We start from the raw sequence: 13123 nt of genomic DNA on the forward strand, positions 1-13123 counted from the left end.
GGGTTTTAGGAACTCTGTGCCAGAAACAGGATGAAGATCAAAAATATATTTCTGATTATAAATCACTATCTCAAACATGCAGAGGCACCAGGTAAATATATATATATAATATATATCCATAATAGGATGGAATATTTCCACATTGTATATTATTAAAAAAATAAAACAGGATAATAAGATAAAAGCTGATTGGCTGGGAGGAGGATGGTGATACCTGAGGAAGTTAGGAAAAAAATTCATTTCTGGGACAACTGATCCAGGAAATCAATGATGAGAAGAAGCCAGCCGTACAAAGCTCTGGATATTGCAAGAACAACAGCCAGTACAAAGGTTCTGAGATAGAAATAAACTCTGCCTGTTTGGAGAATGGACAAAAGGCAAGTCTGACTGAGGTGAGCTTTGAAGAACTAAAAAGAATTAGCCAGACTTGGAGCCACACATTTAACCAGAAGAGAAAAAGTTATCTTAAAAGTAACAGTGGAACTTGAGACTAGGGGAAAATGTGGAAATTATAGTCAGCAGCATAAAAATCCTCCTGTGTGTGGGTTTTTCCTCTTCTCTAATCTGGACAGAAAAAATGAGTTCAATGGCATATTCCTCCCTCACTGTGATTCTCGGCGTTACTTGCCAATCACTTGAAAACATTTTAATACTAGCTATCATTTATTGAGCATCTACTATTTTCTAGGCATTGTAATGGGCAGCTTAGGTACATTATCTTACCCACCAACCTGTAAGCAGATATTATTCCCAATTTACAAGTGAAGAACTGAGCTGCAGACAGTTAAAGTAGTTTGCCCACAGTAAATAACAAAGTTAGGATCCAAATCTAAGTCTTCTGTGTCAAAACTCACTCTCTTTTCACTATCCTGTGTACCACTCCCCCCCACACACACAAAAAAAGCACGGTTGTGGCCAAGGACAGAGCGAGGTGGTAGACGCTGGAAAAAGGGAAGGTGGGCAGCTTCTCCAGAGAGGCCACACAAGCCCAGTTTTCATTTCTTTTAGAAACGGTACATATTCAAGGACTTGGCACTTGGCCTTGCGGGCTCAGAAGCCAACTTCTGGTAAAAGGTAAACTCATCACCCAAAATTCTGATGTGTATTATAGTCAGAATGCCAGTTTTAAATACGGCTGCCTAGAAAAGCACAGAAAAATAAGTATTATATGTAATCAAGAATGCGTGTGCCTGTGTGCTAAGTTGCTTTGGTTGCATTCAACTCTCTGTGGCCCCACAGACCGTAGCCCGCCAGTTTCCTCTCTCCATGGGATTCTCCAGGCAAGAATACTGGAGTGGGTTGCCATGCCTTCCTCCGGGAGATCTTCCCAACCCAGGGATCAAACCCATGTCTCTTATGTCTCCTGTACTGGGAGGTGGGTTCTTTACCACCAGCACCACCTAGCGGAGAAGGCAATGGCACCCCACTCCGCTCCTCTTGCCTGGAAAATCCCATGGATGGAGGAGCCTGGTAGGCTGCAGTCCATGAGGTCGCGAAGAGTCGGACACGACTGAGCGACTTCACTTTCACTTTCCACTTTCATGCACTGGAGAAGGAAATGGCAACCCACTCCAGTGTTCTTGCCTGGAGAATCCCAGGGACGGGGGAGCCTGGTCGGCTGTCATCTATGGGGTCGCACAGAGTCGGACACGACTGAAGCGACTTAGCAGCAGCAGCACCTAGGAAGACCGTAAACAAGAATATGACATGCCAATTCACAGATGTTTAAAAATCATTGTTTTGAAGGTATCTTTGATGCACGGGGGTGTGTCCTGTCCAGGAAGGATGTGTTTCCTTTCTTCGGGAGAAGTGCATGGAGCTCTAAACTCTCCCAGCTGCCAGCCTAGCAGATGAAATGTTATTCTGCAGAAGTTATTTTCAAATACTGTTTATATTCTCTTATAATCTTACTCTGAAAATGAGTCCCCAGTTGTAGTAACTGTTAGGATAATTGGGATAATTATGGAGCAATATGCCCAGAACAGTTATCAACATGATTACCAAATCTGAGTACTTCAGAAAAAGACAGAAAGGAAAAAAAAATGAGAGCTTGGTGGCCATTTTTAATATTGGCTTGAGGTTCACTTTATGAACTGAGAAAAGAATGTTAAAGCACTGTCCCCACATACTGTATATGTACAGTTTAAAAACTAATAAAAATGTATGGTATAATAAACATAAGAACTATTAATATTTCTTGGTTTACATATTTTCTTGATTTGCAGTTGGAATGAAGGTAAACATTTATTGCTGTATTAACTTTTTATCTTATGGACTTTAATTTTTTAAAAGTCACACTTCGTGGGGCGTTCTCTGACAGTCCAGTTGTTAGGACTTGGCATGCTCAATGCTGTGGCCCTGGGTTCAATCCCTGTTGGGGAACTAGGATCCCACAAGGCTTGAGGCCAAAAATAAGTAAATATAAAATAAAATTCACTGTGCATTTTTAAAATTTGATTTTTAATTGGAGGATAATTGCTTTACAATGTGTTGGTGAATCGGCCATAAGTACACATATATCCCCTCCTTTTTGAACCTTCCTCCCACCGCCCGCTCCATTTCACCAGTAGGCCATCACAGAGCACTGGGCCGAGTTCCCTGTGTTACACAGCAGCCTCCCACTAGGTATCTAGTTTACACACAGTAATGTATATTTACTGTATATATATATATATATATATATATATATATATATATATTTTTTTTTTGGAAAAGTCATGCTTTGTGTTTCATCTCTCTGGTGATCATAAAGCTACTACAGAATACAAAATTGTGGGTTTCAGCATGACCTACTTTAATCCATACAAACATTTGGTTAATTTCTCCAATGCCAAAAATAGTTGGTTATCTGCACTAAAGCCAAAAAGGACAGAGCACATTTGTCATTCTTTCCTCCTGACTTCTTAGCATGCGGACTGCTTTCCTATAGTTAGGGAATTCCCCATGAATGTTTCTTTATGTCTTCCCCCGAGAATCAGATGAGAACAGCAGCTAATCACTTTTCCAGAGCACCTAAGAGTTAGGGAGAAAGGCATCCGTCAGATGCATCCACCTGGGAATTGAGCCTGGAGCTAGTGCTGCAAAGAAGTGGAGATCTGATAGTGGCCGGGCCGTAGGTTTTCCAAAGGTGAAGTCCAAAAGTGTATTCATGATCACTTCCTGACTGGCATGACTCTGGCTGTGGTGCTGACTGGCTGACCTCCCTTTCTGGTTTGAGAGGATGGGCTAGTTCAGAAGGAATGGGAATTCGAAAGCATGCAGGAATAGCAGAGAGAAGGAGCTGAGAGAGAGCACAGAAGGGGAAGCCCTGCTCCCCCAGGCTGTGATCCCTACATTCTGTTGGAGAGAGCTTGGCTGTGGCTCATGGAAGGACAGAGAAATCGCTGTGGTGCCAGGTCCTTTAATAATTTGCTGAAAATTAACTGTCTGGAGTGGTGGGGAAGTAGTTAGGGCTCGCCAGAGGCACTGGGCTACAGAACTGCTCAGGACTGGGGAGCCAGTGTAGGGGAGGGGGACAGCTACTGGCCTCTGGGGCCCACCCCCATGCACCCCACCCTCCCACACCCGCCACCATCCCCCATGCACCCAACCGCCACCCTCACCACCTTCCATGCACCCTACTCCCCACGCTCCTAGCCACCCCCCATGCACCCCAGCCCCCTATGCACCCCCACCCCACACACCTCCCATCTCCCCAGGCACTGTGTCCTTGGGAGCCACACACAGAATCAGGAAGTAAAAAACCTTTTTCCTCCTCCAATGTCTTTCTACCACTCTCTCTGCTGACAAAGCTTAACATCATGCCAGGTGGCAAAGGAAAAGTATCTAAAGGAACCAGAACAGTTTTCAAAGAGCAAACAAAAATGGTGCATTTGGAGCCAAGAAGCAGCAAATTCATAACTGGCATACCTTGATAATAATTTGATTGTATTTTGTGGTGATATCAAGTCAATTATATTTTCTGACACTCTTAACTGCTTTAAAAATTCAGGGTAACTCTCCCTAGTGCCTGGTTTCTTAACTACAAAGAATATCAGAAAAATATTGTGATACTTCTTGCAAATTTTGTGTGAAATATCTATCATTGGTATGTGTGTGTGCTCAATTGCATCCAACTCTCTGAGGCCCCATGGACTGCAGCCCACCAGGCTCCTCTGTCCTCAGGATTTCCCAGGCAAGAATACTGGAGTGGGTTGCCATATCCTTCTCCGGGGGATCTTCCCAGACCAGGGATTGAACCTGAGTCTTCTGCATTGGCAGGAGGATTATTTTACCACTCTCAGTGGTCCCACTGAAGCCTCACCCAACTTGAGGGAAGGAAATCAAAGCATACCTCCCTCCAAAGAAACTGTCCTCACTGTATTCTTTCTTAAGTCCTCCTCTGTTAACCCTTTGTCAGGTTTCAACCAGAGGTAGAGAAATAATAGGAGATGTATACTACAGGTTAATTCCAAGGTATCGACGTGGTTGTAGAGGCCAATCCTTAGGGCAGGCCTCTGGGAGGGCAGGCTGGAACTCCCTGGCAGGAGCTGAAGCTGTTCTGCAAGAGGATTCTTCAGGAAGCCCCACCTGTGCTCCTCAAGCCTTTAAGCTAATTGAGTCAGACCCACCCAGATAATCACCCTAAATGTCAATTGACTTTGGATTTAAATTACATCTACAAAGTACTCTCTCGGCAACACCTAGATTAGTGTTTGATTGAATAACTGGGGACTGTGGCCTAAGTTGACACATAAAACTGGCCATCACACCCTTATTATGGCTTGAATGCTTTTGGAATTCTGAAACCAGTGCTTTAGTATTTCCCTTGAAAAGCTGCATCTTATTCTAGCACTCACTTTGGAATTTTCAGTTACATCAGTTTAATTTCCTTCTATAACCCCATGATGCCCAGCACGAGCAAGTGAATAGTGCAGGGACCTTGCCAGCAGTCGGGTGTTTAAGACTCCATCTTTCAATAAAGGGACCACAAATTCAACCCCTGGTCAGGGAACTAGGTTCCATATGCCATGGGGTGTAGCCAAAAATTTTTTTAAAAAGAATGGACAGAGGAGCCTGGTGGGCTACAGACCAAGAGGCCACGTGACTTAGTGACTAAACAACAACAATAAATGAGCCTCTTAGAGTTTGCTGAACCTCCTAGTCTTACTATCATCTTACTCCATAGCTCACTGCTCAGAAAAATCTCTTGGCCTCCCTGGTTCTTAAACTGGCTGTAAGTTCTGTCCATTCTTACTCTGATGCATGTCCCCTTTCTCCAGGCTCACACATTTCCCTGGCTATCCTTGTGTTGTTCTACTTAAGCCCCATATTCTCATAAGACACTGTGGTTCCCCAATGTGTTCCCGCCTCGTTCAAGGGGCATTCTCTCCCCGAGTCCATTTTATGCTCTGATTCCACACTGGGGGTAAGCGTGCCTCTGACCTTCTTAACACTCTGCAGTGAAAGCACCAACCCAAGCCAGATAAAGGGCCTCCTCTTCCCTACCAGCAGCACAAATCAGGCACTGCTCATCACTTACCGGGCTTCCCTGATAGCTCAGTTGGTAAAGAATTCACCTGCAATGCAGGAGACCCTGGTTCGATTCTTGGGTCAGGAAGATCCCCTGGAGAAGGGATAGGCTACCCACTCCAGTATTCTGGTCTGGAGAATTCCATGGACTGTATAGTTAGACACAACTGAGAGAATTTCACTGTCACTTTCATCACTTACAGAATTAAATACCAAAGTCACAGGCATTTAAAGACCTAAGTCACAAGGCATTCAAAACCCTCTGTGATATTATCCTGGCCGATTGCAGAATTTTCTCCCCAAACCAGTGGATTTGCCCTTGCTTCCCTCATAGCTAAGTTAGTAAAGAATCTGCCTGCAATGCAGGAGACCCGTGTTCGATCCTTGATTGAGATTGAAGGATCTAGAGAAGGAAATGGCAACCCACTCCAGTATTCTTGCCTGGGAAACTCCATGGACAGAGGAGCCTGCCATGCTACAGTCCATGGTGTCACAGGAGTCGGACACAACTTAGCATCTAAACCGCCAACACAGTCTGTGCGCCCATGTTTCTGACTTGGCTTGTACTCTTCTTCTGCCTAGAATGTCTCCCCAACCACCATGTGCACCCATCAGAATCTCACCAAACCTTCAAAGTCCACCACGGATGATGTCGCCTCCATGAATCCTTTCTTGATATACTTAACTGGATGTCATACCTCTCTCCTTACTACTTTCTACCTCTTACTTCACATGCAACTCTTGCTTACATTACAGTTGCCCACATGCTACTGCTCTTTCCCACCCATCCCTATATTGGAAGCTCCTTGAGGATACCTACTGCTCTAGCTCATGTTTCTATTACCTCTTTGTCCAAAGTAGAGCCTTGATAACTATATTCTGATACAAATATAATTGATCTGGGTCATTAGCTCTCTATGAATTTTGTGTCATGAACTGTACATATGATATCTGAATCTGGAAACCCAGCTTTTTCAACCTTATTTTTTCTGGCCCTCATTCTCTTTATCTTTAAAATGAGAGTTTTGGGCCAGATGATATTCAGAGTTCCCACCATGTTCTTAATTTCTAAGATTTTTTAAATGCCTAAAATTAGAATGCTTTCTTGTTTTCACAGCTCCTTAAAGAAATTTCCAAAAAAAAAAAAAGAAATTTCCTTTGCTCTGAGAAGAAAGATAAGCTATTTAAGGTGACAAAGTTTGAGTTGTTGATAAGTTGGCAGTCTTGACCTGCCAGGTCTTATCCAGCCTGGGGCATCATGCCACTCACATCCACCAATCTGGGAGAGCTAGAAACAGGGTCAGATGTGCTAGGATGACAGCAGGTGACATGGGAACAAATGCAGGGAGAGAAGAGAAATTAAGGGCACCATTTCAAAGACAGGCAGGAGAACTCGATTTTGCAGGACTTGAGGAACGAGAAGAAAGAGATATGCATAAGTGAAACCAAAGCTAAAGAGCCTTTTGGAGAAAGTGATAATTTGGTTCAGATTATCTACTTTTCTAATTTTTAAAATACATTTTTTAGATTAATTTTACATTTATTGAAAAGTTGCAAGTCTTATACAAAAAAGCTCCCCTGTTCTCCACATTCAGATTTCCCTATTGTTAATGTCCTACATATGATACATTTATCACAACTAATGAACCAATAACAATACATTATCATTAATTAATTTATATTTTTTAGCCTTTATCTAATAATCCTTTTCTGTTTTTGATCCTAACCAGGATACCACATTATATTAAGTGGCTGTGACAGTTTGGGCTGTAACAGTTTCCCAGACTTTCCCTGTTATAGCTTTGTTGTTGTTGCTTTGCTTTCAAGAATTTTTAAAAAATTTTGCTTATTTATGTCTGTGTTGGGTCTTTGCTGCTGCTCAGGCTTTTCTCTAGTTTCGACAGGCAGGGGATACTGTCTATTTCTCGTGTCTAGCTTCTCTTGCTGAAGAGCGCAGGGCTCTAGGGCGCCCTGGCTTCAGTAGTTGCGTCTCCCGGGCTCCAGAACATGGGCTCAGCGGCTGTGGTTCATGGACCTAGTTGCTCCTCAGCATGTGCGATCTTCCCAGATCAGGGATCAAACCCATGTCTCCTGCATTCACAGGCTGATTCTTTGCCACTTAGCCACTGGGGAAGCCCTTGGGTATTTTTTTTTTCTTTCACTTTTATTGAGATATAATTGAGATGTAGCACTGTGTAGTTTAAGGTGTACAGTATAATGACTTGACTTACATATGTATACTTATTATGAAATGATTATCACAATAAGTTAGTTAACATCCATCATCTCATACAGACACCAAAAAAGAAGATAAGTGGTTTTTTCCTTATCATGAGAATTTTTTGGATTTACTCTCCTTGCAAATTTCTAATATATAAAACAGCAGCCCTAACTAGAGTCACCGTGTTGTGCAGTTCATCCTCAGAACTTATATATCTTAAAACTAGGAGTTTGTACCTTTTGACCACCTTCATTCAGTTCTCTTACTCCTCAGACTTTCCCTGTTTTTGATAGGTTTGAGAATGCTGGTCAATTATTTTGTAGAATGTTCCTCAGCTGGGATTTGTCTGATGTTTTTTCCCAAGGTCAGACTAGGGTTATGGGATATTTTGGAAGAAGACCAGAGATCAAGGTGCTATTCTCATCAGATCATATCAAGGTTACTTACTATCAACATGACTCACCACTGTTTTTTGTTTTTAGTTTGGTACATCATGTGGGATCTTAGTGCCCTGACCAGAAATTAAATCTGTGCCCCTTACAGTGGAAGCACAGAGACCTGACCAGCAGAGAATTCTCCATGACTTCTCACTGTTGACGTTGACCTTGATCACCTGGCTCATGTTCGTCAAGTTTCTCCACCTTGGAGTTGCTTCTGCTGCTGCTAAGTCGCTCAGTTGTGTCTGACTCTGTACAACCTCATAGACGGCAGCCCACCAGGCTCCGCCGTCCCTGGGGTTCTCCAGGCAAGAGCACTGGAGTGGGTTGCCATTTACCTTCTCCAACCATGAAGTTGAGGCAGGAGATACATGAGCCCCAGGGCAAATAGTTGGAGTTCATTCTCTGTGAACTGATACTCAAAGATGAAAATAGCAAGATGATCGAGGGAAGAGGCTGTGTCTGACCCAGATAGAAGATTATTGTGTTGTTGTTCAATCACTAAGTCACGTCTGGCTCCTTGCGACCCTATGGACTACAGTATGCTGGCCTCCTCTATCCTCCACTATCTCCCAGAGTTTGCTCAAATTCATGTCCATTGAGTCAGTGATACTATCTAATCATCTCATCCTCTGTCAACCTCTTCTCCTCCTGCTCCTTCTCCTCCTCCTCAATCTTTTCCAGCATCAGGGTCTTTTCCAATGAGTTGGCTCTTCTCATCAGGCGGCCAAAGTATTGGAGCTTCAGCTTCAACAACAGTCCTTTCAATGAATATTTCAGGGTTGATTTCCTTTAGGATTGACTGGCTTGATCTCCTTGTAGTCCAAGGGTCTCTCAAGAGTTTTCTCCACCACCACAATTTGAAAACATCAATAGATATTTCTCATTTTTGAAATATCTCAACATATTTCTCATTCTTGAAGTCAGGAGATCACTCCAACTACACATGTGCAGAAAAGCTCCTTGTAGGTCAAAAGGGGAATGATGCTAAGTGATGATAACCACCCTTAGGCCTCCTCAGTAGAATTCATCTTGGCTAAGAGAAGTGTGGCCATACATGGAAGGATCCTCTGATATACCAAATATGGACTCTGAACCAGACAAATAAGAATGATTGACCAGAGAAAACCCAGAAGAAATGCCCCATGTAAGTGTTTAAAACTCCCACCAGAATGCAGACTCTCTGAGTCCATCCATGTGTCTTTCCACACGTACCATACTCTTTTCCCTCCTAATAAGCACTTTATTTGTTTCATTCCTTTCAGTCTTTGTGGGAATTCTTTTCTGCAAAGCTGGAGCACCAGGGCCTTGTCACTGACCACTGGTATAGAGGCTAGGATCTGGTGTGCTAACAACCACAACCCAACCTCAATCTCTGTTTCAACTCGCTACATGCCGAGGCCACCTGAGATCCATTCTACTGTTCTGCTGGTGAGCAGATCCAGGTTTGGTTTCATAATAATACTCCTTTGGTTTTATTTTCCTCTTATCCACCAGATTAATCTTGTTATTCTCATAGCCTCTTTGTCACTCTAACCCCATCACAAAGTTTCTTCTACTCCATTCCTTGATATGGCAACCTTTTCCCTGTGATATATTCCTATGAATTCCCATGAAAACAGTACCCCTTGCTCTCTACCTCCTTTCCACGGAAATATGAGATCAAATCAGTCAGTCGTAAAAGAAATCAACCCTGAATATTCATTGGAGGGATTGATGCTGAAGCTGAAGTTCCAATCTTTTGGCCATTTTAATATAAAGGGCTGACTCACTGGAAAAGACCCTGATGCTGGGAAAGATTGAAGGCAGGAGGAGAAGGTGGTGACAGAGGATGAGATGGTTGGATGGCATCACCAAACGTGAATCTGAGCAAACTCTGGGAGATAGTGAAGGACAGGGAAGCCTGGTGTGCTGCAGTCCATGGGGTCACAAAGAGTCGGACACGACTGAGGGACTGAACGATAACAATGCTGCATAGATCAACTAGCACTGATATGAAATCATCCCAAACAGCAACCATCTATTTGCTCAAATGTCTGAGTGTTAGTCAAGGATTAACTGATTCAGGCTGGACTCAGCAGAACAGCACTGCTCAACTCTGGGTCTGGCCAGCTCATATCTCTTCTGTATGCGTTTTTAGCCTGGGACCTAGAATTGAGGGAAACACTATCTAGAGTGGAGGATTCTTCTTCAGCGACAGAGGGCTAGCCCCATGCTCAAAGCACTTTTTAAGCTTCTTTGCAACACATTTGCTAACCTGTCAAGGTAAATCATGGAATCATGACCAAGGTCAAGGGGAAGGGAACACACTCTGGTTTTGCGAGATGAGCTGCAGCGTCACCAGGCAAAAGTCATATCTGCAGGGAAGAGTAAGAATTGGGACCAGCAATTCAGCATTTCATGGATGATCCAAGTAGACTCCAGTTCTGGCACTGTTTCTCCCACACCACACCTTCTGTGGATACAGGAAAGGGGTTAAGAGTCACAGTCACTGATCTCCATCTGTGGCCTTGAGGAAGTAGTCTCTGGCAAATGGAAGCAGATGGAAACCAAAAACAAAGACAAGAACACTGTGAACATACCCAAATCTTGTCCTTATCTCAAAGAGCTCCAGCTAGAGTTGGCCGTTTGTCTCCATAGTTTCTGTACCTGAGGATTAAACCAATATTTTGAGGATCAGAAATATTTCGAAAAATAATTCCAGAAAGTTTAAAAAGCAAAAAACTTGAATTTGCCATACACTGGCAACTATTTAATAGCATTTACATTATAGTATAAGCAATCTATGTATTATTTAATGTCTATGGGAGGATGTGCGTAGGTCATATGCAAATACTACAGCATTTTATATAAAGGACTTGAGAATCCATGAATTTTGGTACTCATAGGAGTCTTGGACCCAATCCACCCTCCCCCGACCAGTCCCACTCTCAGGCAAAAGGATACCAGGAGACAACTATACTTTATCCTTTCCTGGATATCCTTTCCTGGGCTGGGATTTCTCCCCAGTCCAGTTGAAATAAATGAAACAAAAGCTATATCCTTGGTGTAAAACAAATAATGCATGTGACTAAAAGACCGGGACACATTATTTTGACGCCCAATTAGAATATTTTGTAATCCCACCAACAAGATAGTCATGTTGCTGCCTCAGCTACAATGTCGCATGTGAGGTTGCTGCCCTAAGGGGCACAGACACTCTCTGTTCTATTAGTAACAGCTCCCACATCACCACTCAGGCCTTGTGAAGACACTGTTCTCCCTTTAGTTATTTTTTCTAAAGCACAAACCTAAAAAAAAAAAAAAAGCACAAGCCTGTTGTTTAGTCGCTAAGTCGTATCTGACTCTTCGAGACCCTATAACCCTGTAACCCGCCAGGCTCCTCTGTCCATGGGATTCTCCAGGCAAGAATACTGGAGTGGGTTGCCATGCCTTCCTCCAGTGGATCTTCCCCACCCAGGGATCGAACCCAAGTCTCCTGCTTGGCAGGTGGATTGTTTACCACTGAGCCACTAGGGAAGCCTGCACCTGACAGATCTTCCCGCAATTCTTCACGACATGATTGAGGTCAGGTTATAATGTCCAAGTGCTAGGAGTCAGAAAGTGAAAGTCAAGTTGGAGAGAATGGCTTCACCCTCAAAGATTTTTCTCACTTAAATCAGAATGCTGTCTTCTCAAAAAACAACAAATAGGGGCTTCCCTGGTGGTTCAGTGGTTAAGAATCTGCCTTGTAATGCAGGGAACATGGGTTCAACACCCTGCTGAGGGAATTAAGATCTCACATGCCTTGAGTCAACTAAGCCCATGAGCTGCAATTGGGGAACACGCATACCATAACAAAAGATCCCAGAAAGGTCCTGCATGCTGCAACTAAGACCAGATGCAGCCAAATTCTTTAATTAATTAATTTTAAAAAAGAAATGAACAAATAGTTCCTGAGTACCTCTTATATAGCCAGCACAGTGCTTTACATTAAACCCTCACACCAATTTTTTAAATGACTTCTATTAACATAAATTTATTATCAAACTGAAGTCTGAAGTCAGTCTCACTAGGCAAAATTCCAGGTGTCTGCAGGTCTGCATTCCTTCTGGAAGCTCCAGAGAAACATTCATTTCCTTTCTTGCCTTTCCAGCTTCTAGAGGCTGCTCACTTTCATGGATGGTGGTCCTCTCCATCTTCTAAGGTAGCCGTGGTGGCTTAGAATTTCTCACAACACACAATCCTTCTCAGAGATAGATTATTCTTCTGTTATCACATCGCCTTTTGTGACTCCACAACAACAATCTTTAGAGGCTGATTTTACTATCTCCATTTGTAAATAAACAAACCAACATTCTGTGTTGTTGGTGTTCAGTCACTAAGTCATGTCATATTATTTGCAACTTCATTTACTGCAACAAGCCAGACTTCCCTGTCCTTCGCTATCTCCTGGACTTTGCTCAAACTCATGTCCATTGAGTCAGGGATGCCATCCAACCATCTCATCCACTGTCATCCCCTTCCCCTCATGCTTTCAACCTTCCCCATCATCAGGGTCTTTGCCAATGAGTCATCTCTTCACATCAGGTGGCCAACGTATTGGAGCTTCAGCTTCAGCATCAGTCCTTCCAGTGACTATTCAGGCATGTCTGACCAAAACAACCCAGTGCTTTTTCTACTACATAATTCTACACAAACAAACAAACAAAAACAAATGTCAGCATTAGCTTTTTAAAAAATTACATTCATTTTGTCCAAGTTTTTCTGTAGAAGTTTCTTTAGGTAAAAAACTGTCCTGGGGACTTCCCTGGTGGTCCTGTGGCTAGGACATGGCACTCCCAATGCAAAGGACCTATGTTTGACCCCTGGTCAGGAAACTAGATCCCATATACTGCAACTAAGAGCTTGCATGCTGCAACAAGTATATCCTGCATGACACAACAAAGACAGAAGATCCCACATCCTGCAACTA

At 43.1% G+C, this 13123-nt stretch overlaps 1 long non-coding RNA gene across 1 annotated transcript in view; it reads left to right on the top strand.

Annotated features, from left to right (window-relative positions):
* The window catches only part of LOC139038255 (uncharacterized), a 40207-nt gene that overhangs the window by 7863 nt on the left and 19221 nt on the right, over nucleotides 1-13123 (top strand). The gene's annotated exons all lie outside the window — the stretch shown is intronic.

The sequence above is a fragment of the Odocoileus virginianus genome, chromosome 14 (assembly GCF_023699985.2).
Source record: "Odocoileus virginianus isolate 20LAN1187 ecotype Illinois chromosome 14, Ovbor_1.2, whole genome shotgun sequence".
Taxonomy (NCBI): domain Eukaryota; kingdom Metazoa; phylum Chordata; class Mammalia; order Artiodactyla; family Cervidae; genus Odocoileus; species Odocoileus virginianus.